This window comes from Lemur catta, chromosome 6, assembly GCF_020740605.2.
Source record: "Lemur catta isolate mLemCat1 chromosome 6, mLemCat1.pri, whole genome shotgun sequence".
Taxonomy (NCBI): domain Eukaryota; kingdom Metazoa; phylum Chordata; class Mammalia; order Primates; family Lemuridae; genus Lemur; species Lemur catta.
The window spans coordinates 17,207,012-17,224,221 of NC_059133.1; the positions used below are offsets into that span (position 1 = coordinate 17,207,012).

The 17,210-nt window shown below is 38.4% G+C and overlaps 1 long non-coding RNA gene across 2 annotated transcripts; it reads left to right on the plus strand.

Annotated features, from left to right (window-relative positions):
* Positions 1-66: 66 nt before the first annotated feature.
* On the plus strand, positions 67-16,658 carry LOC123639367. 2 transcript variants are annotated; one of them, XR_006735704.1, is made up of 3 exons: positions 67-614; positions 4,513-4,636; positions 16,240-16,658. It is a non-coding gene; the product is annotated as an uncharacterized LOC123639367 (long non-coding RNA). The 2 variants fall into 2 exon arrangements; XR_006735703.1 differs by lacking the exon at positions 67-614 and adding an exon at positions 1,603-1,642.
* Positions 16,659-17,210: the final 552 nt, after the last annotated feature.

Here is a 17,210-nt window from a genome sequence, read left to right on the forward strand (position 1 = left end):
CTTGGCCTCTAAGGGAAACCGTCCAATGAACGTAACCATCCTTTTCGAGAGGTCGCGGCCGAACCACTTCCGGATCCTAGAGAGCGTTTATTCCGTGACCAGGGGAAACGGTAGCCATGGCAACTCGTTCTTCACCCTCTCCCATTTACGGATGGGATCACGTTGGGAGTGAATCCAGCACGACTTTCGCAGTCAGCTTTCTGTTTGACAGTGCTTCTCGGGAAGGAGAAACGCCTGAGAGGTTGAAAATCCTCCGGAGCAGTTTCGGATAGGGGTGGTGAGAAACTACAGTTCCCGGCATGCAACGTGCTAGGAGGAACCACTGTATTGAATGCTGGGGATCGTAGTCTTTGGCCTCCGGACCAGCTGCGCAGTTTGGCCCTTTCTTTTACATTCTCGCAGCGTGTTTTAGAGGGAACTGTGTTCTGCGTGTGTTCGAATTCACATTGTGTTCTGATTGCAGTAGAGATCTGTGCCTATTCCAGGACTCGCCAGTGTACATAGCTTTTGGAAGCGGCCTAGAAAACCTCCATGCCTTGGGCAAGGCCGCCCTGTGTTCTGGGATCGGCCTGAGTCTGGGCTCCGCCTCCGGCTCGGGAACACGAATCTGGCTTGTGAGTCATTTGGGAATCCTGAGTCTTCAGCTCCTCCGCGCGTTCCGCGGCCAGAATCCCCAGGTCTCCCTGATTGGGTTCACAGACCAGTTATTAATGCCTTCGACTCCCTAATAAAGTACAAAAGCGGTGACCTGGCAGTCTAAGACCTCCCTGCTGTAAATCAATCAGGTGGAGAGCCTGGTGGTAAAGTCCAGTCTAGTACAGAAAAGGAAAACCCTTAGTTTAACGGGTTCAGGAGGGTACACCTGCAGATATTTGAAAGCAAAACCCGTGGTGCTGCAAATGAGAATGGGACTGCAGCTTTGTAACTTCTTAGAAGTACCCTGTAGGCGTTCAGGAGAACATGTAAAACGCCAGGTGTCTTTTTTGTGGGGGAAGTCCGTCACACTCACTAAGCTTGTGCTTTGGGATATATTATCTACGTCCCTTTAACCTAGCCTTTACCTACCTTCTATCTGCACCTGTGTCCATCTGCAATATATACTCCCTTCCTTCTTGCTTCCTCCAGCAAAACTGAACTTTGAATTTGTTTTCAATCGTCCAAATTCCTGAAGACAAACTTCTCAGTGATAGTCTGTCATAGTCTTTTACAACTTCCCTTATTTAGGTTTGCCAATCTTGATTCTGTGGTTGGCGTTTCTACTTTGTGGTATTATTTACATCTGCCCGATTTGCCTACATTTGTTATTAGTAAGCAAAAGGTAGTTTACAAAGCATGTTTTCCTTATGCTTCTGTGATTGCACCTTTTTGTTTCTTTGTGGAATATACTAGGGTGTGAATTACATTCAGAAATCTCAGTTGCATTTTTGTATGTTTTACTCTTTTTTTTTTAAAGAAAAAAATGAGTTCCTTCACTTTTTTGCATTTCACAGCTCATTCTTCACCCTTTTCTCTAGGTATGAACAAATAAGCAACCAGTTCTGAAACTGCAAATGCCATCCTATCTGGTCAGTGGTGGGGAGTTTGTGCTGCACCTGGAGGGAACTGAGAATGAGACGTGCCCTCTAAAATAGAGCAGCTGCTTGTGAGTAGGTGTTTCTGCAGTGGACTGGGAATTCATGAGGCAGGCAGAGCATCCGACGGCTGGCACAAAGTGGCTGGCTATTGGTCTGACTCAGCTATGTCCCTTTAAAAGAACATCTCTGGCTGAGCACCCTGTAAAGGGAATGGACAGCTTACTCAGTTCCCAGCTTTGTTGTCTCTCCCCTGTGTCTTTTCGCCTCTTCTAATTTGTGACTCATTAGTGATCCCCAGTTCCCATCTTGGCCTGCTCCTCCAGAGTGAACGCTCCAGGTGGTTATTAAACTACGCACCTTTGTATCTGATTCTCTTTCTTTCTAATTTTAGTTTTTCTCTTTGACACTGTATGTCCATGGACACTACTGGAAACAGCTACTTTTGTTGTTGTTAAGCTTCTTGTTGAGCATTGAGCCCACTATATAGCACCCTACCTTGCAGTTAAACTTGGCAAGAAAAACCATATAGGCAAAGAGATGCAGTTAGGGGCAGTGGATTGCTCTCCTGGTGGGTAGGTGTAGTCCAGCAGTGGAGAGTCAAGGAGAATGCAGACTGGAGACACCAAGGCAGGAAAGCAGTTGGCATCAAGGAACATTAAAGAAGGGGGCCAAGCACCAAGGTGAATTGGTTGCTTCGTTGATCAGTTTATTCAGTCATTCATTTATTTATTCATTAATTTAATTCAGCAAATGTTGAGGACCTGGTATGTCCCAGGTATGCTAGGTGCTGGAAATACAGGGATGAGCAGTATAGGTAGGGTCTCTATTCATACAGAACTTAACTGGAGTTGCATCATAAGTGCAAGTATTTTTTTTTTTTTGAGACAGAGTCTTGCTCTGTTGCCTGGGCTAGAGTGCTGTGGAAGCAGCCTAGCTCACAGCAACCTCAAACTCTTGGGCTCAAGTGATCCTCCTGCCTCAGCCTCCTAAGTAGCTGGGACTACAGGTGTGTGCCACAATGCCCAGCCAATTATTTTTCTTCTATTTTTAGTTACCTGGCTAATTTTTTTTTCTATTCTTACTAAAGATGGGGTCCCGCTCTTGCTCAGGCTGGTCTCAAACTCCTGAGCTCAACCGATCCTCCCGCCTTGAAGTGCAAGTATCTTATTTACACTGAAAGAAAGGCATAAAGGAATGACTGCAGAGGAGTACCAGGGAACTTCTTGTCTCCTGGAATGGAAATGCTCTTGATCTTGATGTTGGTGGTGGTTAAAACTCACGAAACTGTACACTTTAAAAGGGTGAACTTTATCATATATAATTTATACTACAACTAAAGAAAATGAACAGCAACTGTGATTCTAAGCAACAAAATGCTAAAAACCATTTCAGTAAGAATCAGGAACCAGACAGAGATGCCCACTATTGTCAGTATTGTCCCACACTGTTTAGGAGGGTTTAACAACAAGACAAGAAAAATGAAGTAATTGGCATAAATTTTAGAAAAGTTGAAGTCCTTTATTTTGAAATACCTTCTTACTAGTGACATGATTGCATATCCCAGGAACCCAAGAGACTCTAGTTAAAAAAAAAAAAGTATAGAGTGAATATGAGAATCTGATAAAGTATTGCCTGTAAGATAAATATATAAAAATCACTAGTCATGCTCTACATGTGCAAAAACTCATAGAAATGGAAATTTTAAAAAAATTGTATTCATATTACAGACAAAACCACAAAATACTTAGGAATAAACTTAAGAAAGACATAGCTCCCGCATGGAGAAAACTATAAAATATTGAAGAATATAAAACAAATGAAGAACTTGGGTCAAGTCCCATACCCCTTGTATTATCTATTGCTACATAGCAAATTACCCCAAAAATGTAGCAGTTTAAAACAATAAATATTTATTAGCTCACACAGTATCTGTATGTCAGGAATCTAGAAGCACTTAGCTGAGTAGTTCTGGTTCAGAGTCTCTCTCATGGGCTTGCAGTCAAGATGCTGGCTGAGGCTGAAGTGGTCCAGGGGCTTGACGGGCTGGAGGATCTGTTTCCATGGTGGCTCACTCAAATCGCTGTTGGCTAGAGGCCTCAGTTCCTCGGCACGTGCACCTCTCCCTAGGGCTGCTCCTGTGTGCTCACAGCTGGGCAGCTGGCTTCCCCTGGAGTGAGTGATCCAGGACAGAGAACAAAGCAGGAGCCACAGTGACTCATAACCAACCTCAGAAATCACACGATCATTTCTGAAATAACCCTACTCAATGAGAGAGGATTACATGAGGGTGTGAATACCAGCAGTCAGTGCCGATTTGGAGGCTGGCTGCTACCACATTCTAGTTGCAAGGGAAGGTGAGAAAGGTTATACGTGGCATTTTCAGCTTCTGTTGTGAGAAATGGGCTCAGAAGCATAAGGTAGAGGTTTCCCCAAATATAGGAAGGCGATTCAGATGCTGCACAGTCAAAAAGAATGATAAATGTCCAGAGGCTGCACAGTCAAAAAGAATAAATGTCCAGTACATATTTGAATATACAGAAAGATCATTGCCACAAAAGAGAAGTTCCAGAAATAGATTGTTTCAACTTAAGACATGACAAAAGTAATATTTCAATTCAGAGGGGAAAGGATAGTTTATTTCATAAATGATGCTAGCTTTGTCTGGCTATCTGTCTCAAGCAAAATGAAGTTGAACTCCTGTCTTGCGCCATATAAAAAATAGATTTTTATTTTATAAAAATTAAAGTTAAATAAAAAATTAAAAATAAATAAATTTCTAGCTTACAAGAAAATAAGAGAGCCCATGAGTACAAGATGGGGATAGGATAGACCTTCTTAACTAAAGTTGAGCATGTGGAAAATGTAACAGAAAGCCTAGGGGGTTCAACCATGCTTTCTCCTCCTTGGTGGACCTGAACTGCAATTTTTGTCTTTCTAGCACCAGCAAGCACCATGAAGCTGCTGAGCTTGGCTTAGCTTACCAACTTTGTGCCTTCTAAGAACATTGGTTCTGTGGGGCATAAGAACCAGCAAATACTTAAAGGGGAAAAGCAACAGAGAAGGTAAGCTCACTTCCTGAAGGTTCCCTTTTCTCTGGCATCTTGTCTCCTCAAATCCTGGTTTCCTGGGTAGCAATTGGTGCCTTTAAAATAAACTGTTTCTCAAGTATCTTATCCAGCTTCTCTAGTGGCTCTGGTGGGAGGGTTGGTCTGCTTCAAATTGTCCATCATAGTCAAATGCAGAATTAGATGGAGATCTACATAATAGATGTTTCCAAAAGACCAGATTTCAGCCAAGACATTAAACAACCATAATTATTTTCTCATATTAACCTTTCGGTTGTTTTTCATCAGGCAATTTATATTACATTCAATGTTTCCAAACTATGGAACTTGTATTTTTTGGCTATAGAGCAATAAATGTGTTTCTAAATGTTGGATGTAATTATAACTATAGTTTACATTATATCCTCTTTTTGACTGGTTTTTAAAGAGCAATTTTGAGTTACTTGTGATCTTCCCCCATACCTTTCTCCTTCACTCCAACTCACACCATATTACCCTGCTTGAAAATTGACTTTGGATTTAAAAATGGTTACCTGGAGCTGCTACTAAAATCTCTAGGTGCTCTGACTCTCTTATATGCAACCAGAAAGTTTTAACCTGTCACAGATTAAATTCACCCATAGTCTTGTAGTTTACATATTTTCTATTAATTAAAAACAAACATCTCCTGAGAGTCTGCTTTAGAAAAACAGGTCAATTTAAAAATATCTATCCAGTTGTCCCCTATCAACTTTAGACTCTAACAGAACACAGGGGACCTGAATTTCAAATAGAGATTTGTTAAACTAAAAAATGTGGTAAATAAAGACATTATTTTGAGTGATCAAATCAACCATGTTAATAATAATTTATATTAGGGACTCACTAAAGTTTTAGAGCTGGAAGGAATCTTAGGAATCATGTATTAATAGTTCTACAATTCTCCCTTTCAGTTTTAAATTATAAAACTATTTTTTAAAAAATGAACTAATAGATTTCATGGTCATTTGGTACAGAAAACTGTAAGATCAAAGGTAAAAGTTCCAGGCTCCCCCCACTCTTCTGTTCCTATTTTCTAGAGGTTACCAGTGATAGCAGTTTATTAATCATGCTTCCAGAAATTTTTGTGTGTGTGTGTGTGTTTGTGTGTCTGTGTGCATGTATGTATAACAAAATTAAAAATCAGATTTTTAATTTTTTAAAGATTAAATAGAATACATACTAGTTTCTTTCATTTAATAGATCTTAGATGTCTTGTTCCTTTTTATCACTCCTCTATTTAATAGGCATTTGGATGGTTTCCAGTTTGTTGCTATTATAGCCAATGCTACAGGGAATGTTTTAATACAGATAGATTTTCATATATGTGCAAATCTATCTGGAGAATAAATTATTAGTTTTAAAACAGGTCAAAGAGTATGTACATTAAAATTTTCATGGATATTTACCAATTCTATAAAAAAAGGCTTTATCAATTTATATTCCCATCTCAAGCCTCCCCCACCTTTCTTTAAAGCTTAGAAAATTTGAATTCCAGAGAAATTAATGAGGGTTAGGTAATGGCAGAACAAGCTGCAGCTCATATTTTAAAAATTGCCTCCAGTGTTCTAGCTACTGCATACCTCTTAACTACTCACTTGAAAGAATTTGAAAGAAAATTTATTTTTTATGATCATAAAAGTCAGAAATCTTTATTATAGAAAAATTGGAAGGCCGGGCACGGTGGCTCACGCCTATAATCCTAGCACTCTGGGAGGCCGAGGCGGGTGGATCGTTTGAGCTCAGAGGTTTGAGACTAGCCTGAGCAAGAGTGAGACCCCGTCTCTACTAAAAATAGAAAGAAATTATTTGGCCATCTGAAAATATATATATAAAAAAAATTAGCCGGGCATGGTGGCACATGCCTGTAGTCCCAGCTTCTTGGGAGGCTGAGGCAGAAGGATTGCTTGAGCCCAGGAGTTTGAGGTTGCTGTGAGCTAGGCTGATGCCATGGCACTCACTCTAGCCTGGGCAACAGAGTAAGACTCTGTCTCAAAAAAAAAAAAAAGAAATTGGAAATTATTAAAAAGGTCATGGAATAAAATTAAAATAACCCATGTGCCTTAATTAGTTATATCACTATTAGCATCTTGGTGTCTTTACTAATACGTAACATATATTTTAAATTAAAATTGGGATCACACAATAATGCTGTTTGTAACTCTCTTTTTCACTTGCCAATATATGGAAAACATTTTCCCATGTAAATATTTCTGTAAGATACCCAATTTAGTATTGTTAGATCTTTAGTTTGTTGCCAGTTTTTAAACCATTGTAAATATTAATGCAATGAAAATCCTTAGGGGTAAGTCCTTACAGACAAATAGAATCACTTTCTAAAATTAGAATGCTTGGTAAAAATACGTGATTTGTTTTAAGAGGTTTTGAATATACACTGACAAATTCCCCTCTAAGAAAATTGTACCAATTTACATTCCCATTAATTTCTATTTTAAGCATAATATGCTTTAAAAAAGGAAGAAATACAACCTGGGGCGGTCAGGGGTAAAATTACTAAAGTGATATGCTGCAGTTATTGGAGGGTGAGGGTGAGGGTGAGGTTGAGGGTGAGGTGGCATTTGAATATAGAAATTTCTAAGCCTTAAAATGTTGAGAGAAATTTCTGCAAAAGGTCAGGGGAACTTTTGACCAGTTAATGAGTGTTCTTATAACTTTTAATTATAACGTGCAGCGATAAATAGTGATATTGAGGCTGCTTTATTGCAAAATATGAAGTCAACCATTCACAGTAGAAGTAATATTAACATTAACGATAGTGGGACTAGCAAACATTTATTGAGGGCTTAGTATGTACCTTGCAGATTGTAAAATATATATTAAACAGTGATAACTTGATTAAGAAATCTGTTGGGAAGGATATTTCTTAATGAGAAGTTCTCCTTAGCAGTGTTAAAAGAAAAATTAAAAAAGAAAAGGTTTATGAGGTGCTTATCATGCAAGACCTGATTTAATCCTGCCACATGGGCATGGCCGTTATTCCAGATTTACAGCTGCAGAAATTAGTGTCGGTGTCCAACACTGAGGCAGGGCTTATGATGACTCTGAAGCCCATGCTCGACCTGTGGGAGTGTACCAGACAATGTAGGAGGTACCACTGTGATGCCAGCTGCTGCTATCAGGTGGGCCAGGAACACGGTATTAAATAACATTGACTTCCTAGTGCACAAGTCGAACCCTTTCAATTCTGTTTTGGTGTCACTGATTATGCAAAGAGAAAGTCAGTTTGGTACAAGTTTGTTTTAAACGTGTCTCTAATAAGTACATGCTAATCTCCCTTTTTGACAAAAAGAGCTCTAACTAGAACTTAATCACATTGTTTTCTTTTTAATACATTTATTTTTATGGCTACTGTCTAATTTGTGCCATATAATAAGGGTTTTCCAGTTATGGTAACAATGAAAAGTTTCTAGTAAAATCTTTTTGACCTTAATTGTTTTAAAGAAAAATAAAAAGTCACACCCTACTTGTCTGTATCTTCTGTCCACTCAAAAATAACTCCTTCCTTCATTTAGGTCTTCTTCTCTACCCTTTTTTCCCCCCTTAGTTAATACCCTTCTGAAAAAGGGTATCATTTATGGTAGTTTTGATAAGAGAAACAATTTTGCCATAATCTTACCATTTTAAGAGAGCTACTGTATTGTTTTCTTTCCTTTTTTTCCTTGTGTGCATTCATGTTAATAATAATAATTGACATTTCTTGAGTATTTGTTTCTAGGCACTGTTCTAAGCTTTTGTGATGTTTATCAGCTTGTTTAATCTTCTCAACCACTCGATGAGATACTTACCCTTATTCCTGTTTTACTTCACTGAAGGACAGTGAATTTAGGGAACTTACTGTAAGGACGTGAATCTGGGGAATCTTCTTAGCTTGGAGCTTTAACCTCTATGCTGTACTGTCTCCCATATTTAGCAGTGTTTTATTAACACTGCTATTATTATGGTCTATACTTATTATTTCTCCTTTTCACTTAACACTTATAAACATTTTCCACTTGCTATGCAGTTCTCAGATTCTCAACTTTATTTTGGTATAGTTTGCATTAAATAAAATGCTCCCCTTTTAAGTTTTCAGCTCACAAGTGTTAATGAATGTCTACATCTGTGTAACTGCCACTGTAATTAGGATATAGAACATTTCCAGCATCCCAAAGAGTTAGTTTCCTTGTGCTTCTTCCAATTTACAGTATTTCCTCCCCCAAACCTCCAACAGGTAACAAATGAGCTGCCTTCTGTCACCATTCTATTTTTTTACTTCCTCTGTGACCTATGTGTTACCATTTTTATATGAGTTATCATTATATAATGTCCCTCCCTGTTCCTAGTAATATTCCTTGTTCTGAAGTCTTCTTTTTTCTGGATATTAATGTAGCCCCTCTAGTTGACTTTTGAATAGTGCTTGTTTGGTATATCTCTTTCCAACCTTTTCTTTTTATCCCATCTGTTTCTTTATATTGAGAGTGAATTTCTTCTAGACAGCGTATAGTGGAGTCTTGCTTTTTTATCTTATCTGATAACCTCTCTCTTTGAATTAAGGTGTTTCACCCATTTATATCTAATTTAATTATTGATATGATTGGACTTAAATCAGTTGATTATTTTGAGTGATTCCAGTTAATCTCTGCTACTGACTTATTAGTTCTGTCTCTTCTTAAAATTTTCATTAATTGCCCTAAGGTTTACAGTGTGCATCTTTAATGTATCATAGTCTACCTGCAAATATTATATCATTTTACATGTAGTGTAAGAACCTTACAAAAGTACACTTCTAATTCCTCCCTCCCATTCTTTGTGCTATGGTCATACATTTCATACATTTTACTTTTACATGTGTTATAAACTCCACAGAGTGCTGTTACTGTTTTTTCTTAAACAATTATTTTTAGAGTGATTAACATAAGAAAAATTTCTTTCATTTTTACCATTTTAGCACTCTTTATTTTCTGTGTGTGTAGATCCAAGTTTCTATTTGTATCATAATCCTTATGTGCAAAGACCTTCCTTTAATATTTGTTATTGTACAGGCCTGCTGGCAGTGAATTTTCTCAGCTTTTATTTGTCTGAAAAAGTCTTCAGTTTTCCTTCATTTTTGATAGACATTTTCACAAGGTATAGAATTCTACGGTGACCTTTTTTTTTTCCCTGTCACTACTTTAAAGAAATCACTCAATTTTCTTCTGGCTTGTGTAGTTTCTTGCAAAAAGTCTGCTATGATTCTTATCTTTGTTTCTCTGTGTGATATGTTTGGATGTTTTTTTTTCCCTCTCTTCTTTTTTCTTTGTTTTGTTTTTATACTGCTTGGGTTTATGTGAGATTCTTGGGTTTATCTGAGATTCTTGGAACGCCTTTCATTATTTCTGAACATTCCTAGCCATTTTTTTCCCAATTATTTCTTCTGACCCATTATTTCACTCTCTTCTCCTTCTCATACTACAATGACATGTATCTGGACTGGGTGAAGTTGTTGCCACAGGTCTGGGATGCTTGCTGGGTTTTTTTCCCCCCTCTTTCTCTTTGTGTCTTAATTTGGATTTCTGTTGTCCTAGCTTCATGTTCACTGATTCTTTAGTTTTTTGGTACACATAATGAAGGAATTCTTCATTTCTGATACCATGTTTTTTTCTTTCTAGTGTTGCCATTTGATTCTTTCTCACAGTTTCCATCTCTTTGCTGAAATTTTACATCTATTTATATATGTTTTACAACTTTGCCACTAGATTTTTTAACCTATTAATCACAGCTACTTAAAACGTATCTGAAAGTTCCAATATCTCGGTCATCTCTGGGTGCGGTTCTGTTGATTGGTATCTCTATTGACAATGGTGTGTTTTTTTTCCTAGCATTTTTTGGTCTCATAACTTTTAAAGTGAAATTCAGACATCATATGAAGAACAGTTGAAGCTAAGATAGATAGTATTTACCCCTGGAAATGGCATACCTCTTCTCCATTAACGTGTTAGTGTGAGGGTTTAGTCAAGGTGGTCATGAATTGAGCTGGGTTTAGCTTTCATTATTGCTATTGTTACCTTCAGTGCAATAGAGAATTTAAATTCCTTTGGTGCTGGGCTGCTACAGCCTCATGTATAGTAGGGTGGGAGCTCAGCCGCCAGAGAGTTTTTCTCAGTATGCATGTCAACCCTCCACTTTCAGCCGACCCTGCATGCTTATCCTTCAGGGTGTGTGTCTGTCTATGCTCTTGCTCCTCCCTCAGTGGTAGACTGTTTATTGTTACTTGGTTGCAGGCTCATAGAGTTGGAGGGGAGTTCTCTATTGTCTTGCTGGAGTCTCTGTCTTAGATTGGCCATATGTGCCTCTGCATTGGGGGTGGAGCTTTTTTCAATGTTCCTGCCCCTCCTCCCTCTGCCATCCAAAGTCTTTTGTATGTGTGGTTGTTCTTAGGCAATAGTTTCCTGTCCCTCTCCCAAGCTGTAGTAGACCTCTGCTTGGTATTAGTATAGCATTCTGGGCCCAAGATAGTTTTCTGTTCCTTCCTAAGCATTAGAGGATTTTCTTCTCTCTTTCCCCAGCTACAACTAGCAATGGTTTTTTGTCTCTGACCTGAGGCTGATGGGGGTTATTTCTCTTCTCTCATTGGCTTAAAGCCTTTGCTTTGTATCAGAGAAGGATCTGGGGAAGTAAACAAGGCTGTATCCCCTTCTCCCAAGCACCTGCCAGTCTACTCCTACAGGCCTCCTTCACCAAGGAGAGCCTCTCTGGTCTCCTTCCCTGTCCCTAACCTTTTCTCCTGAGTACCTATGCAGAAGCCCATGGAAAAGAGCTTTGAATGAGTGCAAACTCTTAGGTATGGAACCCTCAGTTATTCAAGACTCTTGTAGTAGCCCACTCTTGGCCTTTAAAAATTCATTAAAATTTTAGTTGATGTCTTACTTGCTGCTTCCTCCCATGCTCTGCCACAAGTGTGTCAGTTTGTATGTCCCATCTCTCCTCAAAGGGACTTGTCCCTCTTTTGAATCCAGGTTACTTATTTGCCTTGAGACCTCAGCTCTCTGATCAGTTTAAGAAAATTTTAATTGTATAGTTTTTCTAGATTTTTTTCTCATTGTTTGGGTGGTTGAGACAATCTTTTATATCTCTGCACCCCAAGCAGGAAAGGAAACACCCAGAAGACTTTTGATTAAAAAATTTTCTTTTCAATTCATTATTCCTTTATGCTAAAGATCCCCAAAACAGCAGGCCTAGGGCATGGGATGGGGACCACAGGCAGGGAAGGGAGTAGCAGGGTATCCGGTTTTCTCAGGGAATTCTATCTCAGGCCTTCTCAAAGGAATGTCCAGAGTTTTCGAAAGACTATCCCAGAGTTTTCAGGGCTCAAGCTGAACCATATTCATGCATGGGAAGGGCAAGATGGAGCCTGACTCTTTCTTCACTGCTGAGGCCAAAGGCCTGTTACTGTTCTATGACATTGTTAAGAGTTTTTCATTGTCAGCCTGGATCCAGAAGGCCTGCATAACATGGCTTATCTTTGTAATGTGCCTTTTTTCTCTTGTTGCTTTTAAGGTTTTTTTAAATCGCTGTTTTTCAGCCTTTGCATAGCTTTCTTTGTGTTTATTCTGCTTAGTATTAAGCTTCTTAGATCTGTGGGTGTATAGCTTTCATCATATTTGGACATTTTTCAGCAATTATTTCTTCATATTTTTTTCTGTTCCTTCCTCCCTTTCTCCTCTTCTTCTGGGTCAGGTGAGAACCACTTGATACTGTCCCACAGTTATTGAGGCTCTGCTTAGTTTCTTTTTGTCTTTTTTTGCAAGCTGTTATCATTGTTATATTTTCAAATTGACTAATTTTTTTTTCCTGATGTCTTATCTGCTTGCTGTGAGTCCATGCAGTGAATTTTCCATTTCAGATATTACATTTTTTGTCTGTAGAGATTCCATTTTATTTTTAAAAAATCTTCTTTTTTTTCTTACTAAATTCATGTTTTTCTTTAGGTCTTTGGCATAAAGAGCATAATATTGTTTTAAAGTCCTTGTCTGGTAATTTCATCTTCTCTACATTTCCAGGTCTGTTCATATTGATTGATTTTTCTCCTGACTATGGGTCATGTCTTTTTGTCTCTTTGCATGTTTAATGAATTTCATATTGTTAAGGTTTGGATTTTATTGTCATCCTTAAAGCGTGTTGGGTTTTGCTCTGATGGGTAGTTAAATTACTTCCAGATCAGCTCTATTCTTTCAAGGTTTGGTGTACACTTTTTTAGGGAAGGTCTAGAATAGCCTTTACTAAAGGGATAATTGATTGCTACTAGTAAGGAGTTACTTTTATGGAGTCTGTACATAAAACACCCTGGTGATCAGTGAACCCTCTCCACTCTAGCTGATTGATACTTGAAATTTTCTCTGCCCCATGTGAGCACTGGGAATTGTTAAGTTTAGAGTCCCATAGTCATTCTTTGCCAAACCTTATGGAGCTTCACCTTATACAAGTACAGCAGGGTATTCAGACAAGACTCAGGGGGACCCCTACGCAGATTATTGGAATACTTTTCTTGCATGGCTCCTTTTTCTCTGTAACTCTGCCCCCGTATTTACAGCTTCTTCAGGTTCTCTGGGCTACAATCTCTGTCTCCTCAAATCGGCAAGATGCACTGTGCTCTACTCTGGAACCCCCTTCTGGCAGCATCATCTGGGATGTGCCCCAAGCTGAAAGGTGGAATGATTAGTGGGTACATGTCATTTGTTTGCCTTCTCTCAGGGATCACACTACTGTACTGCCTTATGTCTACTGTCTGAAAACAGCTATTTCATATATTTTGTCCAGTTTTCTAATTTTTTGCAGAAGGTAGGTAAGTTGTCCCTGTTCAATCTATCATGGCTGGAAGCAGAAATCCATAATAGTCTTCTTAATAGATGCATAACCTGCTACGAGTGGCTATACTTTTACTCCTCTTAGTTATTCTCTTAGCAAAGACCATCTAGTTTGCTTTATTTCTTTTATTGTTTTTTTTCTCCCATAAACATGCAATGAACATCTTAATATCTACAGTTTTCTACTATTTGGATTAATTCCTTGGGAGTGATTCCCAGGAAGTAGAATCATTGAGTCGAAGATTATATATGCTTTAATATATTTTGAAATATATTGCTGAATATCTTTCCAAGATTACCAATTTTCAATTCCATAGTTATATATGAGATATAAGTTTCATCAATATTTTGATAGCTATAATTTTTTTAAAAAATCATTGCTCATTGCTTATTTTTAAATTTCTTTAAATTCTAGAAAAGTTGAATATTCTTTTATATGTATTCTTATATTGTTTTTCTTTTTTGTCTGTTTGTATCTTTCACTTATCTCTCTACTGGGGTGTTAGTATTTTTCTTAGAATAAAGATAAAATCTGTGGCAAATATTATTACAGTCCATTGTTTACCTTTTAAGTCTTTCTTAAAATGTAATTTCATCTATCCATCTTTTGTGATTTCTTTTATAGCTTATATTTTGGAAGTCTGCTTCAGATTTGCTAAATATTTATGTTTTCTTTTCATTTAAAAAATCACATTAAATTCATTCATTCAGCAAGTATTTCCCTAGCACCTACTCTGAGCCCATCAGTATACTAGGTGTTGGAGACATGGTAGTGAATAAAATAGGAATGAAACCTCTGATCACAGGGGAGTAGGAGAAGGTAGATATTTGCAAGGGCCAGTAATCTATCTCAAGCCTCCTACATGACTGGTGAGATGTCTATTAATTAACACCCCCACCCTGGATTCTATTCTGCTATCTTTTTTTTATTTTGAGACAGAGTCTCGCTCTTTTGCCCTGGCTAGAGTGCCATGGTGTCAGCCTAGCTCATAGCAACCTCAAGCTCCGGGACTCAAGCAATCCTTCTGCCTCAGTCTCCCGAGTAGCTAGGACCACCACCATGCCCAACTAATTTTTTATATATGTTTTTAGTCATCCAGCTAATTTCTTTTTATTTTTTTTAGTAGAGATGGGGTCTCGCTCTCGCTCAGGCTAGTCTCGAACTCCTGAGCTCAAACGATCTGCCTGCCTCGGCCTCCCAGAGTGTTAGGATTACAGGCCTGAGCCACCACGCTCAGCCAGTATTCTGCTATCTTTTAGAATTTTTTTTTTTTGTAAAATAGTGTGAGATTGTGGTTTAAATTATTTTTTTCTAAATTGACACTGGTTTATTACCGTACTGTTTATTGCATAGGTGTTTCCTGCCCACTGATTTATGGTATCTTCATCACCTAGGTTCTTATTTTTATAATATGGAGGCATTACAATTTATGTGTTGTAGAGTCAGGCTGACCTGTGTTTAGATCCTTGCTCTCTGCTTACTAGCTAAATGACTGGACATTAATTATCCTGCCTGTAAAGTAGGGTGATAATCTTACCTATCACACAATTCTTGGACAATCAATGCAAAAGGGTTAAGGCTTTCTAAAAAGGAATCGCATTATTGTTGTTGGATGATCTTGATGAAAAATTGCTTTAGACTTGATAACATGATATATTTTTTCAGAAGTGATATATTTTTTCAGAACAAAACCAAAAAAGCAACATTTGCTGTGGAAATGAGTTGTTTCAAGAAAAAGCTCAGAAAACTAGGTTATTTCCATATTTTTTTTTTCTGAGCTCTTGCAAGCATAGTTATGTCATTGTTAGAGGGTGTGTGTTTTTCCATTAGCTCAGTGGAATTTAATTCCCAGCACATGGTGATGGGTGGAATGTTGTATGAGCCTGCACAATCTAAGACTAAAAAAAAAAAAAAAAAATCACTGAACTCCATCATGTTGTTAGACCCAGACTTCCCTGCCTCTAATCTGTCAGCTGCATTCCTGGTCTTGGGCCTTCTGACACTTTGATTTGTTCCTCCTTTCCTGACCTCAACTTCATACCTGATTTCATTCTTGCTTCTAGCCCCACCATAGCTCACTGCAGCCTCAAACTCCTGGGCTCAAGTGATCCTCCTGCCTCAGCCTCCCAAGTAGCTGGTACTATAGGCGCATGCCACCGTGCCCTGGCTAATTTTTTTAAAAAATTTTTTTGTAGAGATGGGGGTCTCAATATGTTGTCCGGGCTGGTCTCAAACTCCTGGCCTCAAGCAATTCTCCCACCTTGGCCTCCCAAAGTGCTGGGATTACAGGTGTGAACCACTGCATCCAACCCCTGGCATCGTCCTAAAAATATACCCCATTCCCCCAATCTCTGCCATGGACAGACACCCACAGATACCCCACAAGATTGAATTAGATAACTTCATATTTAGCTAACAATTTATAAAAATGACAGAATGAATGTAGATAGCAACGCTAATGTTTTTTGCCCTTGTCATTCTGAGGTCATGAAATAACTTGGAATTGTAAGTAGGATTCCATGTATAAATAGCATGAGAATGGTTAAATGGTTTGCCTGTAGTTTTCTTTCACTGGGATATGGAATGAACTGTGAAATATGGAGCCCAAATAGAAAGAAGGTAATATCGATATAAGAGGCAGACACTGTCCTGGGCATTTATAATAAATAACCAATGTACAATTCGAAATGTGAGACTACAAATATAAGATATTAAAACTTATCTTTTTGACTATCAAGACTACAAGCACCGCTTTGAACGTTTCTATCATGAAGAGCTTACTGAGAAAGTGCAAGCAAGTGTTTGTTGTTTCCAAGGAGTCAAACAGGAACTTCGAAATCTTGGAAAGATTTGCCTTAAAGGATGTGGAACTTGATTTTAACAATGCAGCGGCAGGTTCCAGTTTAGATTCTGTTCTCAGGTAAGAAGTCAAGAAATTCCAAGCCTTTTCATGGGGCTCAACGCAAAATAGCCTGACTTTGGTAAATGTGATCCCCTAAATTTGGGATGTCTTTCCTCACTTCCCCTGTTCTCTGCCCATCCCTTCCTGTAAGAGAGACCCCCTAAAAGCCACCCCTGTGTTAGAATTTCCTTATCATATATCACTGTCCACTTGCAAAGCTCTTCTGGTATTTCACATACTTTCTTCCAGTTTCCTCAAAAAGATTATAAACTCCCAGAGGGCAGGGATCAATCTGCCTTCTTTTTTCTCCTGTACATTAAAGTTGGTGTAAGTATTTCCCAAGAATGACGGAATGACTTTAAAGAGATGAAATTATATTAGGAAATGTGAATAACACATCTGCATAGTATTGTGTAGTTTACAAAGAGCTTCTACATATATCATCAGCTCATTATTAATTGCATTCAGATATTAAGCCAGCACTTAATAAAACAATATGGGCCATATCATTCTTTGTGTTTGTATGTAAGGGGCTGAGTTATCTTATCCAAGTGTGTGCTCCTTCATTGCTTTATTTAGTGTCCTCTACAATAAAACTTCTATATCTTTCCCACCCTGGGTGGTGACATGCCCTGTTTACCACCTTGCTGAAGCCTGCAGTAAGGAAGCTGAGGTTGTCTGAGTCACCCTTCCCAGTCTCATCCCTAGGAATGGGGAAGGTCTTAAGGATAGTTTTACTTCTTCCATCCTCATCTTCCAGATGTTACCATGAATCTCCTTTATCCTGTGAGAGTTTTGTGGTTTGGA